This window comes from Triturus cristatus, chromosome 1_2 (assembly GCF_964204655.1).
Source record: "Triturus cristatus chromosome 1_2, aTriCri1.1, whole genome shotgun sequence".
In the NCBI taxonomy this organism is placed as follows: Eukaryota; Metazoa; Chordata; class Amphibia; order Caudata; family Salamandridae; genus Triturus; species Triturus cristatus.
The window spans coordinates 272,238,013-272,259,447 of NC_140580.1; the positions used below are offsets into that span (position 1 = coordinate 272,238,013).

The 21,435-nt window shown below is 45.8% G+C and overlaps 1 protein-coding gene across 7 annotated transcripts in view; it reads left to right on the forward strand.

The window, feature by feature from the left end:
* PIK3AP1 (phosphoinositide-3-kinase adaptor protein 1) overlaps positions 1 to 21,435 on the forward strand; it is a 1,621,635-nt gene that overhangs the window by 605,863 nt on the left and 994,337 nt on the right. The window lies entirely within an intron of this gene.

Here is a 21,435-nt window from a genome sequence, read left to right on the forward strand (position 1 = left end):
CATTCCTGGAGAACACTGCGCTCAAAGAGGATGTGGACAAGGATTCAGGGAGCAGGAAGAGGAAGGTGACATTTTCAGAAAAGGAGCTGGAGCTCCTGACAGAAGAATATGTCTCATATGGACCAACTATTTGTTAAGGCCTTGTTCACAGTATCAAAGAGCCAAAAAACCCAAGATCTAGTCCAGCCTCATGGAGAAAGTGAACTCCCTAGGTTTTACTCAGAAGATCATCCCAGAGTAACGCAAATGCTGGTATGACTTGAGGTCTTGCACAAAGGAGAAGGCGGTCAGCAGGATTGCTGAGGGTTGTGGAACAGGTGATAGACCCTCAAAACACCCCCTCCCACTCTCAAAGAGACAATCGAGCGGACCCTGGAACCAGAAAGTGTGGTGGGAGTGTGACATTGACACCTCCAATCCTGCAAGCACCAGCCAGGGTAAGTCATCTTCCCTTTACTTGCTTACCTTAACATAATGTTAGAAAATCCACAAATCATACATCACAGCATAAATAACTCCACTGAGATGCTTGTCCTACCCTGCCAGTGCATCATGGGAGTTGTAGTACACATAAGGTTTTTTTTTTTTTATAAACTTTCTTTATTCATTTTTTCCCCTAGCCATGTACATTTTGAACATAAGCTGTTAGCATCAGGTACAACAATATCACATAGCATATAACAAATTGACAGTTCCACGAAATCATCATATTAGCCAGCATTGAGTCCAAAACAAAGGCTCACTTCTGCAGTCATGGGTAATTGGGGGGGGATATGGAACGTTCCGAACTGTGCAACCCCACTTGTCTGAGCTTGATTTTTCCGGGTATCATCAGGAGTGTCCATCTGTAGTAACAGCACCAATCACACCTGTTCAAAGCGCGACATCACCATTATACATAGATGGTTCTAACAGCATGGCAAAAACCCCCACAACCCTACGCCCAACCGCAGACGTGACAAACTTTCATCCCCCGTTCCATCAATCAGGAGCTCGTTGCGGTTTCTGTATTATCATCGACATTGACTACATTGTTCACAGTGGGATGTAACAGGATATAACTCTTAAGGGGTCCCCAGATATCCACGGGTTTAGAGGCGGTAGGCAGAAGCTCCGCGTATCTGAGCAATGTGTCTTGACAGTGTACCATGTCTTGTATCCAGTCTTTAAACTTGGGAGCTCTGCCTCTCCCCCATCGGCAGGCCACTCGTCGTTTTGCCAGTAAAAGGGCAACAGTTATAAATCTACGATACGGTCTTTTGATTAGTTTGGTGTACCCTAATAGTGCCTGTGTTGGAGATGGATTTAGAGGGGTGTCTATTATTTCAGAAAGGCCCGAGTAAACCTGCCGCCAATATCTATTAATGTCTGGGCATCCCCAGGCTAGATGTAGGAAATCCGCTGACGGTGTGCGACAGCGCCCACAGAGGTCATCCTCTCGGAGGCCAAACCTGCACATCTGAGCGGGAGTGCAATAAAGTCTGTGCAAGAATTTGTAATGAATGATCCTGAATCTACTGCTGGATGAGATCTGTTCAGTCTTTTGGCAGCAAAAGCTCCAAAGGTCATCCTCCAGGAGCGTACCTAGTTCCTCCTCCCATTTAGTGCGTGCTTTACAGGACCCAAGTTCGAGTGTGGTGTGGACCGTGTGGTATAGCTTAGAGACCGCATGTGCAGGAGAGTCCGCTTGGAGCAGCTGGTGCAGTGGCTCCAACCTGGGCGGCTCACTAGGGTACGTTTCAGCAATCTCCTGAATCCCACTACGTAGCCGAATATACAGAAATGCATCCAAGGGAGTGGGAGTCAGGTCCCCAAACATATGTGCTAATGAACGAAAAAGACTTCCATGATACAGATCTCCCCATGTCTTAATTTTAAGCTTGGTCATCATGTTTTTAAACAGTTGTTCCTGTAGGAGAGGCAGTGAGGGGTGGTATGCCAGTGGCAGCAACGGGGAATATAGTAGCGACATTTGGACTTTACGCGCAATGTGCCGCCAAGCGAGAATGGAGCTAGAAATAGGAGTCTGATACGCGGCCTGTGTCTCAGGTTTACTAAATAACGCCCCTTCAAGCGGGATGGGATCCGCCAGCCAATGTTCCACAGCCACCTGGGGCATAAAAGGGGGGGATGGATCCAATAGTAGACGAATTGTGCCGGTGCGCTATGATAGTATAATGCAAAATCCGGTAAATCGAAGCCTCCTTGCGCAAATGGGCGAGTCAACAGATCCCAACTCAACCGAGGCCTCTTACCCCCCCCAAACCAGCCAGATGAGTTCAGATCGCAAGGATGTGAAAAAAAAACTACCCGGGTGATAAGGGATGTTGAGAAATAGGTAAAGGAGTTTTGGGAGAATTACCATTTTAATGAGGGATGCCTGGCCTGCCATGGAGAGGGGGAGCGTGATCCATCTGGTCACGCACGTCTGAATATGGTCCATTGCACGACTATAGTTCAGCCTCAGTAGTTCCTCCCGATCCTGAGAGATCAGTATTCCCAGATAACGGACTTCACTGTCACACCACTACAGAGGATAATCAGGGGAGAAGGGTTTCGCCGCGGCTGTAAGTGGGAAAATAGTAGATTTTCCACAGTTAATGTGAATACCTGACAATACAGAGAAACGTATAAATTCTCTCAATATGGGGTTAAGATTGACAGAGGGGTCCCTGATGTAAAGCGTAATATCATCCGTGTACAGGGATATCAGAACCTGTCTCTGGAAGCAACGCAACGCCTTGTCTCGGTGGTGCTGCCGGAGCTGGGCTGCCAAGGGTTCAATGGCCAGAGCAAATAGGAGGGGGGATAAGGGGCACCCCTGCCGAGTGCCCCTTGATATCTCAAAAGCCTCCGATATACGACCGTTAATACCCACCCTGGCCATGGGTTTATGATAAAGTATTGTGATCCACCGCAAGAATCCTATGGGGAGACCCATATTACGTAGTATACAAAGGAGGTAGTCCCATTCCAATGAGTCAAAGGCTTTGGTGGCGTCTAAGAAGACTGCCACCATTGGTAAGTCCGGGTCGACATTTTGCAGTATCGAAAATAAGGTGCGCAGGTTATGTGAGGTAGCTCTACCGGGAATAAATCCCGCTTGATCGGATAACACCAGCCCCTCCATCAGTAACTTCAGGCGATTGGCTAGTACCTTAGTTAAGATCTTAGCATCGCAATTGATCAAGGAGAGGGGACAGTATGAATCGCAGCAGGTCGGCGGTTTCCCAGGTTTAAGTAATGAGGTGATTAAGGCCTCCTGCATCGATGGTGGGAGTGCGCCAGATTCATGTGCCTCGTGGAAGACCTCCCTAAGCACCGGCGCTAGTATGTCCACGTAGGCCTTGTAAAATTCTATAGGAAGCCCATCTAACCCTGGCGCTTTTCTGGATACCATCTGCCCTATTGCGTCCCTAATTTCATCTAGTTCAATAGGTGCCGCCAAAAATTCTCGCTGATTGTCTGGCAGCCAACCCAAAGTGAGCTCACTCATGTAATCGTCCATTTCCAAGGTCCCCACCCTGGTAGTGGTGTAAAACGACGCATAGTGTGTGGTGAAAGCGGCCATGATCGATTGTGTGTCGCGCAGGAGTTCTCCTCCATCCCCCTCCAACTCCGTGATAAAATTAGAGTGCTGTGGGGGCCTCACGACTCCCGCCAGAGACTTCCCGGGTCGCTCACCCTCTCCATATGCCCTAGCTTTGAAATATTTACTGCGGAAGTTAGCCTCCCTATCGGCTGTGGATTTATAGTCAGTCAATGCCTCTCTATATTGAACTTGTGCATCTGCATTAGTGGCGAAGTTCGGTTGGGTTTCCAACTTATGAAGTGTGTCCTCCAATTTATGTAGTGTGTTGCGCAGTGCCCTCAGCACCCCCGAGCCCATGGAAATGCAAACTCCCCGAATCGTGACCTTCAGCGCCTCCCACATAGTTGCCACGCTCTCCACCGATCCCTTATTGTGTAAGAGGAATTCCTCAATGTCGTGCCCCAGTTCTGATCGAAAGAGTTCATCAAGTAAAATGTTGGGCTGTAGTCTCCATGCAGGCAGTTTACCCACCACGTCTAGTAACCGGAATTTAGCCAAAACTGGGGAGTAATCTGAAAGAGTGCGGCCTACATGTTGTGCCCCTGACAAAGCCGGGGCCAGACCCCGAGAGATTAAGATGTAGTCCAGCCTAGCCCATGAAGCGTGCGCAGTATTCCAGTGTGTGCCCTCAATCAACATCGGGTGTAGGTGCCGCCAGGTGTCCACGACATCTTGATTGTAGCATATGTCTCTCAAATATCTATACGTGTTGGTGTAGAGGTGTGCGGATGGGTTCGATCTGTCCATGACTGGATTAAGAACTGCATTAAAGTCCCCTCCCCATATCATGTGCGTGGATCCTATATCTTTTATCTTATTCCAAAGAGCAATAAAACTGCTAGGGTCATCATAGTTAGGACCATAAGAGCAGGCCAAGGTGATAGTCTCATTGCCAATCTTGCCCCACATTAAACAATACCACCCCTCCCGGTCAATGAGTGTAGGGGATATGTCTTGTTATCAGTATAGCGGTACCTCTAGCGTATGAGGAGTATGGAGCAAAGACCGAGTGCGCCGCCAATCTAGAGGCGAAACTAATCCGGCGTAGTGGATCCATGTGAGTCTCCTGTAAAAATACTATGTGTACACTCAGCCTATCTAACACATGCACTATCTGTCTACGCTTCCTGGGGTCGCCCAATCCCCTCACGTTCCAAGAGATGGTAGAGATCATTCCCCCCGAGCCAATGTTAGTGTTGCTGACGGGGCTCATTTGCCCACCATAATTGCGTCTGGTCAAAGAGGACATCGTCAACCATCTGGCCTATTGCTACGTCTGTCCGGATCATGTCCGGGAACATTTTAACTCTATGCTTTGTATCATTATCCATTACATACTCAACCAATACATAACCAATTCCCTGAAACCCCCCCCCACCCACGCCGAAATCCCAATAATGCCGGGTATGTACCCCCCCCCCTCAAACACAAAAAAAACCACATCACAACTCTAGCGGGGCACACCCGTAATGGGGGACACAAGGGGTCCAGACCTGCCTACGATCTTCCCCGATATTACACCCGCTGCAACTAATGGCAAGAGCAGGACTGGGAGAGAAAGCGCCAGGGCGAATAGTTGCTATTGCAAGGTGAAAACCCTGAGATTACTGAAGCTCTACGTCTTTGCAGTGAGCATCCAATACAAATATATATAGCAAACTCTGCCAAACAGAACAAGAAATGCCTTAAGGTGGATCTAGTAATAGTACCATACGTGTAAAATAGTCAAAGGAGAGCGCCGCTCTCGATCAGTCCAGTGCAGAGGTGGGCGAGCGGGACCGCTCCCGCCTTGGGGGGGATCGAGTATTGTCATGGGGTCACTTATTGTCTTTCAGAAAGTGTTCCACTTGTGCTGGGTCTTGAAATAGATGCTGTTTGCCCTGGTGAACCACACACAACTTAGCCGGGTAGATCATGGAGTATTGGATGCCACTCTGAAGAAGCCTCTTTTTGACTGCCAGAAACTTGCGTCGCGCATCCTGTACCGATTGCGTGAAGTCTGGATAGAAGGAGAGCGTGACATTTTCGAACTGGACAGGTTGTTTTTCGCGGGCAAGTCGTAGAAGAGTGTCCCGGTCTCTGTAGTTCAGGAATCTGATGATGATAGGCCTGGGGGGAGCCCCGGGTATAGGCCGGGGACCAAGAGCGCGGTGGGCTCGCTCCACCACTAGTTGTTGAGAGAAAGCCTCCAGGCCGAACAGATCAGCCAATAGCTTCTCAATGAAGATTTTCATTTTGCCCACATTGGTGTATTCTGCTAGGCCAATAAGGCGCACATTGTTTCGGCGCGACCACGCTTCTAAATCTTCGCTCTTATCTGCGATCACTTTTAAGAGTCTCTCCATCTGTGTAACCTTGGTAGTAGTGGCCGCCGTCCCATCCTCCAGATCCGAAACCCTCTGTTCCGCCTCCTTCACCCGGACCTCCTTTTGATCCAGTCGATGCACCACAGAGTCCAGACGTTTAGACATGTTGTCCAGCTTAGAGTCTATGGAGGTGAGACTCGTTTGCATACTGAGCAGGAGCGCCTTCCAATCTACTTCAGCGCCGTCTCCCCCATCAGAGTCGCCGTCCTCTGTTGGTGGGGCTCGGGGCTTTTTTTTGTGGGATTCAAAGGGGAGTTTGGATTGTCTAGTGTCTGTCTTCCCCATGTTGGCGAAGCAAGGAAGGGGGGGCGTCCTAGCACACGGGAGCAGATACGGGGCGCCTCCGCCGCCGCACCCCGCAGCGGGGCCAGTAGTCTCCCAAACAGCGGGTAATAGTATGTGGCACGACCAGAGCTCCAGTTAACCCCCCAAAGTCGAAGCTCCACGCAGTGGGGTATTGAGGAGAGCCTAGGGACCAACGGGGCTGCCACCTGTGATACGAGGGAAGGACTCCCCGCACCGAAGGCCCCCAAGTCGCCAAGCCCCGGAGGTCAAGGGGGAGATTCGCCGATCAAGGTCGCGATGGATGGCCCCAAGTAATTACAAATGCTGAGGAGGGTTACGATCCGATGGATGCAGCCGGGCCAGCGTCGATGTCGGCGCACCCCTACACCCTCTCCTCGTGTGGTGCGTCAGTGGATGGCAGCACGGGAGCCCCTCTGGCTTCCCCAAGGGTCCCCGATGCCCGGGTTCGAATGGTCCTCCCCCGACCTCTTCCACCTCTCCTCATCGCGTAGTCTGCTCGCTGCGGGTCGTCCCCGACGCCCCGGGGCTCACAGCCGCCTCCTCGCGGCCCATGACTCCGCCGCCCGGGCTTAGCGGCCTAATGGCCTCGGCGAATCCCCGATCTCGCGTGCTCGCGCACGCCTGTCAGCGCACTCTGGAGTGTCCACCGCCGCGGGCCGATAGAAATGCCTCGTTCTCTGGATCTCGAGGGCAGTTCAGCTGCAAACTTTCAGTGAGTGTGCTAGCCAGCTTTCTGCGCCGATATTGCCTCTCAAATGTTGGTTTCCGTGCTTGCTGATGGGCTGAAGGATGGATTAGTCGCCCGGTCGGCGAGAGCCTCACGAAAGTGCGGCCAAGTTGGTCTGGCGCCCTCTAGCGCCCCCGTACACATAAGTTGCTTGTTGTACAGGTTGCTGATGACTACACCAAACATATCAGTACATCTTGAACATGTCACAAACACATGAAACACCGTTACTACAATATTGTAAACAAACATTAACCAGTTATTTACATTAACTATATACATGCATTTCCACCGATCATACCCATGATGTGTCAGAAACATTTGATGCTGAAGGGGCTAATGACAAACATTTGTGGTAATTGTGGACACAACATCACCATCTACTCAGCCCATCATCCCAACTCTAACTGCTAGGAGAACAATCATCTCCACTACCAGACTGTATGGACAGTGATGAGAGACAATTGCAGAGCAGGGAAACCACACCATCTGTGGGAGGAACATGCAGACAGCACAGAGGTCAACTATCAACAGTCCACAATGATAATGTGTCAGACGACATGTCAGAGAGCTCTCCTGTGTTCGGTGGCTTGGAGAAGTCTTATCATTTTTGTACCGCACCTGCAAACAAAACAAATAGGGACTGCCAATGAGCATCTGCTATGAATGTCTAAGTCGATGTAGCAATTGGAGAAAAGCAGCACCGGAGGATTGCTCTCATGGAGAAGGAGCACTGTAGCAGAGAAAGAAGCACAGGCAGTACCTGGCATACTTTGATCCCTTCAGTTGTTCTATCAACCGATTGACAGTTGCCACAACAACACTAGCAAGGCGAACTGTCATCATACAGACTGACATGGGGCACTGCTGTCTGGATGTTGCAAGTGAGCTATTGCAAATGACCACAGCCCTTGAGAATATTCAGACCCAAAACCTCTGATTCCCCAGCATCCTGCCCCCAACTGAGAGCGAAGAGGGTTCTAGCCTCAATGGCACATCTATTCAGGAAGCTTGCATTTCCATGCTTTCACGCCAACACAGATTTCGTGAACTGAGATGTCAACAGTTCCACAGTCCAGTGTTGCTGACAAGGCACCCAACCCCAGAGGCCAGAAGAAGTGAACCACTGAACACTCAGAGTTATGAGTCTATTTTGTTTTGTTTGTAATTACATACTTTGTTGCTTAGTTGAAATAATGTTACATATACAATAGATGCAGTTGATTCTTGGGAGAAACAATGTTGTCACTACCTGAATAAAAGGTGGTCTCTAGTTATGCACCATGCATTACTATCATGTCTGGTGTACATTTATTAGATGTTTTATTTTCTCTTACCTCAAAAATTGTTGTTGGTGATCTCTGCGTATCGTGCTCGTCCCTCTGCTGCATATGTACCCTCCTGTTGCACCTGTAGTGGTAGTAAGTCATCATCAGAGTCAGATTCAGGTTCTATGAGGATGTTGTACAGACTCTTCTTTATTTCAAAATTGTGCAGTATGGTACATATGGCGATGATCTTGCAGCAAGTCTTAGATCTGCACAGTAGTGCTCCGGTCTTGTGGAGGCAGGAAAACCGGGACTTCAGGATCCCAGAGGTCCTCTCTATGATTGAACCTGTTGTCCTGTGTGCCCTGTTGTACTGCCTTTCACTTCTTGTCCTTGGAGTCAGGTATGATGTGAGTATACAGGGACAGGAAGGCATATGCACTCTCACATTAACAGCATGAGAAGAAAAACATTAGGTCAGATTACACAAACCGTACTGGTCACTGTTTTCATCGAGTCTGCGATTCTCTTACCCAGTAAAAAAAATATTGCCAAATTAAACCCCGTGACAGTCAGTTTTGTAGTCCACTGTGGCGCAACATGAATGAGTCATGGGTGCTGCCTTAGAATCTGGCCACATGATAAAGGAGGCATCACACACTACTTGCACATTAAGTGAGTGTGATCTTTTCCTGTTCTTGTATATGAATTCAATTGTTGAGGGGGGACATATGACAATACGCGTGCCATCAACACAGCCAATGACATTGGAGAACTGTGCTGCCCCATAGAACATTATTTTAGTTTGTTGCAATAATTGGGGGTATTGGGTAAAGATAAATATTGGTTACATTTATAAAACATGAATAGGCTTTCCAGTTTTAGGTTTAAACCTATAATAACTGATAAAACTCCACCGTAAGGGAAACAGCCCTCACCAGTGTAAACATATAAACACTGAAAAAAAACCTGCACAACCACAAACTAAATGCCATTCAAAGAAAGGAAAAGGAGATTGAAAGAGTTATTTTTATTTCTTCCTGAAGGGGCCAATACAATGTAACTTTGTTACATAAGGTAGCAGTAAGAAAGACTGGGCTAACATTATTCTTCTTGGGTTTTGTTGTTTAGGTATGTCACTAAAATATTGTTTCTTCCTTTTTTTGTTTTGTGGCCTTTGGTCTAAAGATACAGGGGTTAGAAGCATGTTTTAGGTGTTGTTTATTTATTTTATAACCTGTAGAGAATCAGGAAATATCAAAATCATATTTGATTTTTTTGGCTACGTTTAGTCTTTCACTGATAGGATAAAAATGTAGGTTTCATAAGAATCTTTCCCAATATGTACCATCACATTTACCCACAGAGAAAGGGTAAAAACCCTTGATACATCAGTCCCCTTTTCTAGTCAGTATTGATAGTTGGTGAATTGCCAAACACCCCAGGCTTTAAGCATTCAACGCAAGGTATAGTGACAGGTATATGTGAAAAGAGTGAATCACAAAGCATCTGGGATACTGGTGAAAACATAACAACAGACTTTTGGAAAACATAGAACTCAGTGTCACTTGGAATGATGCTGCAAAAAGTTCTTACCAAATTCAACAAAGATTGGAGTGTATTTGCAGTGATTCAGCTAAGTATATGAAGAAGTTGTGTGATGACCTGTCAAAATGAAGTGCTTCCCTGTAAGAGAACCTTGCCACTTGTTAGATGGTATGCTGAAAGCATCTTTACAATCTTCAGAGTTAGTGAAGAATGCTATTGACTTTTAGTTCATTCTGATGCACTGTTTTGTTATGCGCGTAAACTAAAACTCAAATATTTCTAATTTTGTGCTTTGTGTGGCATCAAAGAAAGAGTCATCCCAACTGTGTCACTGAGCTGGTAGTTCTCGGTCCTAGGGGCCATGAATGCTATATTAGCCATGTGGCAACCGTTTACAGAACTTTTGCTGCGTGATGATGCCAAAGGCAAGAAATGTGAGGATGTTTGGTCACATATTGATAGTGGTTTGAAAAAAAGTATACTCTACTGCATTCTTAGATTTTTACAGGAAAGCATGACTGCTGTAGTGGACATAATAAAAAAATTAGAGTCTGAAAACACCCTTGTCTACCAAGTGTTCAGTATAATTGGTGTGGATGTGAAACATCTCCTTGAGAGTAGGCTGGATGACTTCAGGTGACTTTGGCAATGCAACATGTTCCATGTTAGAGTGCTTGCCACTTGGTAAGCAGAGAAATGTTGAGCCGCAATTCAGGAACTTTTATTTTACAATGTATGAGAAATGGCCCTTCACCAACCATGGCATTTGAAGTCAATGAAGCCTCGCTGAGGTCCTCTGCACACTTCTAGATCCCTTCTGAAAAGGGAAATTGTCTCTGGAGTTTCATAAGTGCGGCTTCATTTTTAACCTATTCAATAACTCTGAGGGCATATGCACCCAGTTCAAGGCACATGCAGAAGCTGTCGTAGAGAATCACAATCTTCAGGTGCACCAGTATTGGCATGGAAAGCTATGTCAGTGGCCAGAGTTAACAAATTATGTACTGGCTGTTTTGTCGTTGCCCGTCTCAAGTGCCAATGTTGAGAGGGCCTTTTCACAGATAAAAGTTTACATGGGAAGGAAAGAGCGAGCGTGCATGACCAAAGACTCACTGAAGAAGTATTCTATGGTGTACTATGATCTTTTTGACTTGTAAAAATGTATTTGGACCTTATATACACTGTACGTACACTGTGTATATACCATGCACTATCAGTGCAGAAAGCAAGCCATAATAAAAGCGAAAAGTTCCATAAACACCGGAAAAACACTGTTTCTGTTGTTTTTCATGGCGTGAAAATGTGTAACCACTGATAACCACTGTTTTTTAAGGTATTGAAATAACTTGAAAACACTGGAAAAAAACACCAGAATATACCAAAAATAGAAACTGAAAACTGGAAAGCCTAAACATGAAGTACATGAACCTGTCAAAAGAACCTGGAAAAGACACGTTATGACAGCTCCCTGCCACTGCTATGACCCCCTGGTAACTGCCAGAAGCTAGAGGTGTAGGCAACATAATACCTGCAAATTTGGTGGGACTGCATCACTTTTAAGTGTTGGGGGTCTATAGCTAAGGTAACTCAGCAATTACATCAAGAATTACCTGACTACTGGAGGTCAAGATGGCATCCGCCGGGATGGACGTTTGAGGGGCAGCTCCCGGTCTACCCCCTGTAAAGTTTACCCACAGCTTGGAACGCGGCTGAATTACATATTTTAGACAGTTTTCCGTACCTAGTGACTGCTTTTGGGTGCCCTCCATTCGGGATTTAGAGCCTTCAAAGATTTGGTGGGACAGGAGCGCTTTAGGGGACAGTGATTGCTGCCAGTCTCAGGTGCAGGTGTGTCTGTGACATCTCTGGATACGTCCTGCCTCACAATGCCGCCCAAAGCTGCTAGAGGCAGAAAATCGCAGGCAGCATGAGACGCTGCGGGTCTAGGTAGAGGCGGTGCTGGACTTGGAATGCACTGCAATGGTGCTGAGTTACCAGATGGAGCGCCCGCAAAACTGGATAAACTGGACAAACGAGGTGGAAGTGAGCAAGGGGAAAGAAAAAACATTCCAGCGGGGTTTATGCCCACGAACAGCAGGAAGTCGGTATTGATGCAGCACAGGTTAATGTGAAACAGCTGTAAGCAGTCCTACAAGCTCAAGGCAACGATGGCTTTCAGATGGAAAAACACTTGCCAGAGGAACTGTGTCTAGTGGTGAAAACTGGCCAAAACATTCACAAGGGGATCTCTGAAAGAGAGGGGGAGCTGGCAACATGCTGGGAAGAGTGGAAAATCAAAGTATATCCTCCATGCTCCCTGGGAGTACTAATGTAGCCAATATAGGTCAGATAGACCTCCAGGAACTAACAGCTAATATGCAATTGGCTCCTCCCTCGGGCTCACCCGCTGATCGGGGGACATCAAAGGGTACTGGGGGTACCAGGGGGGGAGAAAAATCCTCTAGTAATTCTCGTGATGTCGGGAAAGAAAGTGACCCCGGGGAGAAGTTCTTCTTAATGTCCGACCACTCTGACTCATCAGATGATGACATCGATATGGCCTCTAGAGCTTGCTCAGGAGGGGAATCACCTGGCAGCGGTGGTAGTGAGGGCAGTATTATGCTGCTTGAAGAGGATGTCAGTTGTAATTTAGACATGGGCCCAATGACTGTACGGAAAAAAACGGTAACCACAGCAACAAAAGGACTAATAGATGATGTAGATACTCTCTCATGGGGTCAGTCTCCTCTGTCGGGGTCTCTGTTGGAGAATGGGGCTGATACTATAGGGCAAGTCTTTTTAGAAAAACCCGATGAAGAGATCTCCCTGGCAGTGATCTATCAAGGAATTCTGGACCATAGAGCTTAGACTCGCATGGAGAGTCAAAAGACACAGGGGACTTGTCGGAAATTGCAAAATTCAGTTAGGCGAATTGCTAAATCATGTACTGAGTTTGCGGAGAGGATTAATCAATCAGAGAATTATAAGCACGCTACTCACCCGTGAGGGTCTCAAGGTGCTGGGGGGGGGGGGGGTCCGCAGATCTTTTTAGCAGAAGAGCAAGGTCTTGAGGGTAGATCAAAAAAAGCCAAGGTGCACCACACATTTGCAAAAAACAGTCCAGTAAGACAATATATATATTCCAGTTCCAATTGAAAAGACAGATAAGTATTCCGTAATTTTGTCTTTTTATTCCAAGTTCATAAGGCAATGGACATTACAGTGCGACACAGCCGACGCGTTTCGTCCTGAGACAGGACTTCTTCAGGGCAGATTGTGAGAAAGATCAGATGTATACTTCATGATCGATGTTATTAAAATGAGAGAAAGATCTTCTCTGTAAGTTCTTTTTTTTCCATATAAGGATATCTTCCCTAGACGGAGTATGTCCAGGACCGTAGAATTATCATCGGTTTGAATGGCAAGTTTCTAAAATGTTTGTTTAAAGAGAGTATTTACCAGACCGCAATATGCTAGTCGCGACTGGAAAAAAATATTCTCACAGACAGGTCCTCCGATACGGTCTTGAAGGTCTTGAGGGTCTTCCTGAAGGTGTTCAGGGAGGGGTCGCGGGGGGTGCAGAGGCACAGATATCGACCCTTGAGGATGAACTGGCAACCCAGAAAACCATAACCAAATCTATACGGGCACATAAGGAGGATGTACAATGGAAACTCGCAGACTTGAAGAAACGCCTATGGCGGAATAACTTACGAATTCTGGGTATACCGGAGGGTTGCGAGGGGATAGACACTCGGAAATTTGTGGTGGAACTTTTTACGGAGGCCTTCCCCGACTTAGCAATGTGGAATTGGGACTTAGAAGTCCAGAGGGCACACTGTTTCCCGTTTAAACAGCAGTCTGCTAAAGTGGGGCAAACTCTTAGGTCTAGAGCTATTTTGATCTGTTTAAACAACTTTCTGGCCCTTCAGGCATTATATGATTTAGCGCGTCCAGATAAGAAACGCTTAGGGAAGGGCTTTCAATTCTTTGTTAGACCAGATTCCTGCCATCAAACAGTGGAAAGACGCTGGCATTTCTGTCAATTAATCACACTGTTTCAAGCTAAGGGGGCCAGGCTTTTTTGTTAAACCCCGCAATGTTAAAAATAATGTACAAAGAGCAGAAGCGCTTTTTCACGTCCGAGATGCAAGCAAAGGAATATTTGTGTTCATTGTAGGTTCATAGCAGTGCGTGTGTAGTTGTAGGAGTTCTATGTTGGTAGCATAAAGGACCCCACTCAAGGTTTAAAAATTGTGATATTTTTTTCTGTCTTTCTTCTACGGGCTGGGGTGGGTAGGGGTCCTGAATTGAGGGGGGGTACCGGGTAGCATTGGAGCTTTCCATCACACAGGACTATGATTCCCTTGGCCTTGTTTGTGGGGAAGGGTGGGGGGGTGTCTTGGGCGGTGGGTGGGGGGTGGTTGTACAGGGGTGGACACGTTTGGGGGTGTGGGGCAGAGGTGGGGTGATGGGCTGTGGTGGGTTATGTGGGAGAAAAGATGAATTCACAACATGAGGAAGTTAGAGGAAGTCTTACCAGGTATAAGCAGCAGTACTGATGTTGACTGGTTCAAAGTTGTTTTAGAGATAGGGGTAGGGCAAAGCCTCGGGGATACGCATTTGTTCATTTAACGTATGTGGGTTGAACAATAGGGAAAAAAGGCTGCGGGTGGCAGCTGACCTGCAGTTAATGAAACCTGATATGTTATGTTTACAGTAAACACATATACCATGGAGTAAACGGAGGGCTTTGACTGAGCTTGGGTTTTCCTTAATAGTTAGTCCATCACAGGCTACTACAAACAGAGGAGTAGCTATCTTGGTGAAGCACGGGATCTGCTGTACGGGGAGGACATTATCTGACAAACATGGCAGGTGCTCTATCGCGGAATGTGTAGTAGAGGCAGCCAAGGTTGTGCTATGCTCAGTTTATGGCTTGTATTTAGATGAGGCAGCAGTTTTGGACGAATTAAACTTAGAGCTTGCATCATGGCAGACTCCACTGATATTTTGTGGGGACCTTAACATCCATCTGGGGTGCCAGTATTCGGAGCTGACCCTTAATAATTATAAGGGGAGGAAACCAAAGGTTTTTAGAGCACTGCAACGGTTACTGGTGGATCACAGACTGGTGGACGTGTGGCACACTCTGAAATATCCAGATCTAGGATATACATTGCATGGGCGCTTACAGCCGGGGCGAGGATACAGGTGTGGCCACAGATTACAGCTGATCATGGTCCTCTGTTGTTTGATTTTTCGGCCATTTCTAGAATTACCTCGGTAAGCTCCTTCTCTTTTGATAGGAAGCTACTGCTGGATACTCACTTTGTGAACCATATTAAAACTTGGTTAGTGTAGTTCCTTGATATTAATAGAGAGTCAGCTACCAGGCCCATAGTTCGGGATGCTCTAAAAGCTGGGCTCTTGGGGGAAGTAATCAGCTATGGACTGTTCAGGCAGAGGAAACCTAAACTTGAAATGTAAGCATTGGTTGATGAACTTCAAACAGCAGAGGAGAAACTTACGGAAAGGATATCCTCTGGAGCTCTTGTAGATCAACTACAAACTGCAATAGTGCGCTGTAAGTCTAAAATTAATTTGGTATGGAGTAAGGCGATCACTAGTAAATATAAACTTTTTAGAGCAGAGATCTACGAGTATGGTGAAAATACAGGGTGGTGTCTTGCGCAAAGGCTGCAATCTAAAGAAGTGTCACACCGCATTAACACTACTATGACTGACTCACGAGGGAGGACAGTGAACACTAACAACGAGATTTTGGAAGTATTCCGTGTATTCTATGAAGAGTTATATAATGGAAGTGATTTTGATAATCAACCTGGCGTAGGGTGGGTATTAAGTCCAAGCACTGTATTGTTGGATCTAGCAGATCAGGAAATATTGGAGGCCACTATCACGGTAGAGGAGCTAGAAGAGGCGATTCTGGCGCTAGCTCCCGGTAAGGCAGCTGGCCCAGAGAAGCTGCCGCTTGAAGTTTACAAAATGTTTTTCCAGGAGATAAAAACGATATGTTGGCTACTTTTTTAAAGGCACAGGATGGAAATGCTCCATCCTCATGGAATGAGGCGTATATCATTGTTTTTAAGTAAAATGATAAGCCCTTTTCCTCACCGAGCTCCTATAGACCAATATCCCTATTAAATTGCGACTGGGAAATCTATGCTAAAATCCTGGCAACAAGATTGGCATAGGTTATCTCTATTTACCAACATGGTTTTATCCCCGGCAGGGGCACAGTCAACCATATTAACAGGGTTGTTACATTGCTAGACTTTGCAAAGGTACAACATACTACTTTGGGTCTAGTACTGTTCGATGCCAAAAAGGCATTTGACCGTGTCTCCTGGGGATTTTTATGGGCAGTATTACATAAGGCGGTTTTTGGCCAGGGTTTATTAAGGCAATTCAAACTATGTATAAATCTCCTACGTCCATGATATGCATAATGGGTAAGGAGTCCAAACCGGTATGCATCACGAGGGGGACTAGGCAGGGTTTTCCGTGTTCCCCGCTCTTGTTTGCCTTGTACATCAACCCCTTTATAGTTATGTTGGAAAATAGCAATAAGATTACATCAGTGATTTGCGGCCAGTATCAGTTTAGGGTTCTGGCTTATACAGACGATATAGCAGTAGTGACAACAGACCCAGAAGTGACTATTCCTAAGATAGAGCGGCTTGCTAATGTATATGGTACTGTGTCTGGGTATAAACTTAATGGGAATAAAACTCAGATACTCTGTACTAGTAAAGATTATCATGGGAACCCAAGGCTAACTGATGAAGTTGCATATTTGGGGGTTAAAATTAGGGTCTGTTAGAAGGAGATGGTTGAGACCAACAGGACTTCTGTACTTGATGGGGTTAAACGAGAACTGGAACGCTTGGAATGTCTGCATTTGTCATTGGTGGGGAGGTGTAACGTTTTGAAAATGATGGTGCTACCTAAAATCCTTTAATTTTTTAGGGCTGTTCCACTTGAGGTGACACAGGTACAGCTGCAAAGCCTACACTCTTATTTGTGCTAAATTTATGTGGGCTCAGCGTAAGTCCCGTAGAGCTTTTAAGTTTATGACACTACCACAGAGTCGGGGGTGGGCAGTCCCTAATTTTACATTTTATTATTTTGCATGTATTTTACAAAATATGCATATTCTGCTTACTGGGGAAGATGTAGGTAACAAGGCTGAAACACTATCAATATATCAGATGCTGCTCTGGGTGATAGCTAAAAATTGCTTATTCAGGGTTTTGGAACCAAGCTATTATAAGAAAACTAGGTTTAGGTCCTGATAACCACATTTAGAGTTTGGAAGGCAGTCCGTAACAGCTTTCACTTCAAGGGGATATGTTTTATATCTGATAATGGTTAGATGGAGGACCAAGGGTATAGGGTGAATTGGTGACTTCTATGAGCCCGCAGGTCTTTTTTCTTTTTCCTCTCTGACCCAAAAATATGGACTGGGTAGAACTGATTTTTTTCAAATATCTACAGGTTAGGGATTTTCTGTATAGGAAACAGTCATTGAAAGGTGTATAAACCAATTCCATAGTTGAGGCTATAAGGGATCACGCTAAGATAAGTGTATTATACAACTGTTTGTTAGATACACAGCAGGACGATTTAACGATGCAGGATCTTAAATGGAGCCATCAGTTGGGGTGGCAAGGGGTATTTATGGAACCAGCCATAGAGATGGCCGAAAGAATTTTGGTTTCTGCTAAGCTAAGGGCACAACACTACAAGACAATATACAGCTCGTATTATACCCCTGCAACAATTTTAAAATGGGGGGCGTTAATGATGGAAAATGTTTCGGTTGTGGGGCAGAAGAGGCAGATATAGTTCATATCTTCTATACGTGCACCAACTTAGCTCAACTGTTACAACACATTGATAGGTTTTTGACTGAGATCACTGGGATTGGTATTAATATCTCGGCTGAACACATGTTATTGGGAGTGGGGGATGTTGTATCATTGTGGCAGGGGGCTCATAAAACCAGGTATTTAATTTTCATGGCCACAGCAGTGGCAAGGTTATGTATTGCTTCTGTTTGGTTACAGAAAGATGCCACAAGGTTTGAGATGTGGAGGGCTACATTCTATGCAGTGTACAACCTGGAGTATAGTCTCTATTCTTTAAAAGGTGAACAAAAGTGGCAATTAGGATTACAGATCTGGGGCCCCTTGATTGAACATATGAGTTTGTAATATCAAAGACAGCTCTCTGGAATTCCCCTTTCTGGAGTTTTCTGTCTTCTTTTTTTTCTTTTTGTTTTTCTCCCTCATTCCCCCTTCATGGGTATGGTTAATTGGTTAATGCTACCTATGTACTGCTGGTTATCATTTGTATTGGATTAAACCTGGTTCTTTTGTATTTGAAGTTTATTGATCTGTACGGTGTCATGATTCATGTTGTGGATTGAAATCATTTTTTTTTATAAATAAAAAAAAGAATTACCTGACTACTGAGTCTGTACCGCTCATAAATCTCCCCCTAAATCTGTTAAAAAAGTGTGACCCTCACCAAAAATATCTTCTTTTGTCTCTTCCTCCTTCCCTGCCTGCCAGCCAAAATCCTCATCCTCCCCGCCAAAACATACAAATATGCCATTGTGATGCATTTTAGCTGCCTTTTTATAGTTTTCACCTGGTTACCACCTGATCCGAATCAATTGTAATTTTGCGACCAGTTGCAATTAGTAAATCCTTTGTACATACGGTTAGCAATTCACAATTTGGAATACCTATTTGCAATTATCAAAATGCGATTTCTACTAGTAAAAATCGCATTTTGCACCAGCGCAAATGCCTTTCATACATACAGAAATAGTATTTTGCATTTCATAAAGATCCAAAATTGTGATTCACACCATTAGGAAATGCAAAATGCCTTCGTACATATGGCCCCTAATCCCTTAGACAAACCCTAAATAGAGATCAGTTGGTACAGAGTAGTGATTGGGTGAACCAAAACAGGTAGCTATTGGGAAGAAGCAACTTAAGATAGACAAATTATCTTAAAATGGCCTGATTTGTGACTTTAGTGTATTGTAATTAATAGATGATGTGAGATGTGTTCAAAGCCCATAAATCTTCGAAATTACTTCAATAAGCAACAGCGAATATTGGATGGTTAAGAATCTAGAATTTTTTTATATAGTTTGCAGTAGATCATAATCCCTCTATAACACAGATTAAATAGTTTTCTTCCTATAGGTGCATTCAGACATCAGGACATATGTATACCAGAAAAATTATGGCACTGCTAAATTGTAATAATATATTACAAACAACTGTTGGGCGAGTGTGCACACATGTTCACTAATAACCAGCCAAGTGCCACTTACCGTAGCTTTGTCACAGTGGGTTTTTCTTAAAAGACAGACATTGATGGTAAACATGCGCAGTCCATTTACATTGTTATTACAGTGGGTGAAACACAAATAGTGAGACTCACCCACAGTAAAAAGTCCAAAACTGGGTGATCAAAAAGTAAACATCTGCACGTACTACATGGGCAGAATCCAATTGCAACACCTTTTCAACAAGGAACAAGCACAGAAAAATCTTAGTTTAAGCACAGTGTTTCCTGCATTAAAATAATCTGCTGAGTAAGACGGAACTTTTTCTACTTCACGGATGGCAATTACATTCCATCTAACTGCAAGCAAAGATACATGGTGACAAGAGGATTCTATTACAGGACCGGAGGCTTCGGATTATGTTATCTCCTTCTTTACTGCGTAAATCACAGCAGCCAATAAACATACAATTTAGTATAAACAAACTACATTGTCCATGGTACTTTGCACCAGCCACGCCTCCTTAGCCCTCCATAAGAGCCCTGGTCACTGTCCCAGCCTCTTCTTTCTTTGCTTGGTTATATAGGTTGATTTCTAGGTATAATTATCTGCAGAGGTATTTACTTACCGTTATTACGAAGCAGCGCTTGACTCGGCGCCTCGCGCCGCATGCGGGAGCTCTGCTCCGATTTTCAGGTCGCTAGATTGTTTCGTTGTAGCGCGCCCCTCGGCGCGAGGTTCCGCACCGCTGCGCGGTGAGAAAAGAACGTTTTCGGTCTCAGGGCTTCAGGCGCCGGTGCCAGGGCTTCCCTCATCGCCCGTAAGCACAGCAAGAGCCGGGTGGTTTCCGGCCGACGTGTGCAGCTCACGCGTCGCCCATTGGGCTACATTTGGGCTTCATTTGGGCTCGCGTTGGGCTGCACACGCCAGCATCGGCTCCTTTATCGTTTTTGAGCACGTTTTCGCTCCAAAGCAGATAACAAGAAGGACGCCTGACTGGCTGTGATAGTAGTCGTCCTAAGGAGTGTGCACACGCTCCTAGTACAAATTTCTTTCGGCTCTGATGCCTTATTAGTCTGCAATAATCACTGACTACAGCTTTGCTGAGGGGGCTTGGTACAGAATATAACTTGTGTGCACGTGGGCTACCCCCCCCTTACTCCTCCATTACATATATATATATATATATATATATATATATCTTCCAGCAGTTGGTGTGACTTGATTCAATTGCTCCACCATTGTAATCATGGATGAGTGGGTGTGCTATGAAGATGAGGAGGATGTCTATTATGAGGGACACCAGGAGACTGTCCTTGAAGATAATATAGTAGAGGATCTGGACGCCTCGGTCCAATCCTCTGTGAACAGGGCCCTGGAAACTACAGTACCCTCTACTGTACAACAAGCATTGGCAGCTGCACTGAAACCAATTACCAACCAGCTAGAGAGTTTTGCCTAGCGCCACGGTTTCACTAAGGACAAGCGTAATGTGCGTCCGGATACTGAGGTAGTCAAAGTGCGCCGCTGGCCGCATGCCACGACCCTGGACTCACTTCTCCCACCATCGAGTGGCGACCACGAGTACTCCACTGGGGGCAAGGCGAAGAGCAAACAAAAAGTCTATGTGGACACCGATACCACAAATACCGATACCGACACTAACACAACCGACGATGAGACCCCTCCCAAGAAGAAGGCCAAGAAAGTGGCTTCTTCACCTTCGGAGACTCCATCTAATACCCCTTTCACCTTCAATCCTAGTGAAATAGTACACCCTAGATCTACTGACTGGGCTCCGGCACCCGAAGTCATTGAATATTTGCATGAGAATATTCGCAAAGGGTTTGATAAGGAAGTCCGAAATCGGCTCAGGTCGGAATGCCCTCGGCCAGATCTACCGGATAAGGTCGCGGAAACTCCCGAGATAGACGTAAGTTTGCTTACGTTTTTTAAGAAATTCGCCAGAGACCCCAAAAAAGGGATAGACCGAGCCTGGAGAGGGTGTCAGGATAAGTTTCTTGACGTTGTGGGTCCCCTTGCAAAGATACTGGAAATGGCCTTAGTGGCCAAAGAATCAGCGACTCCAGTGGATCCGGACATCCTAGCTGGGTGGATGCAGAGGGCCATTTGCCTGCTCGGCAATGCCAACTGTGCCATATCGACGGAAAGACGTAAGTCCCTGCTTATGCGTATGGACACTAATCTCACCGATCTGACAGCCACTGAACCCGGACCTCTTACAGAGGGTAACTTATTTGGAGACCGGTTCGTGAAGGATGTGTCAAAGTACG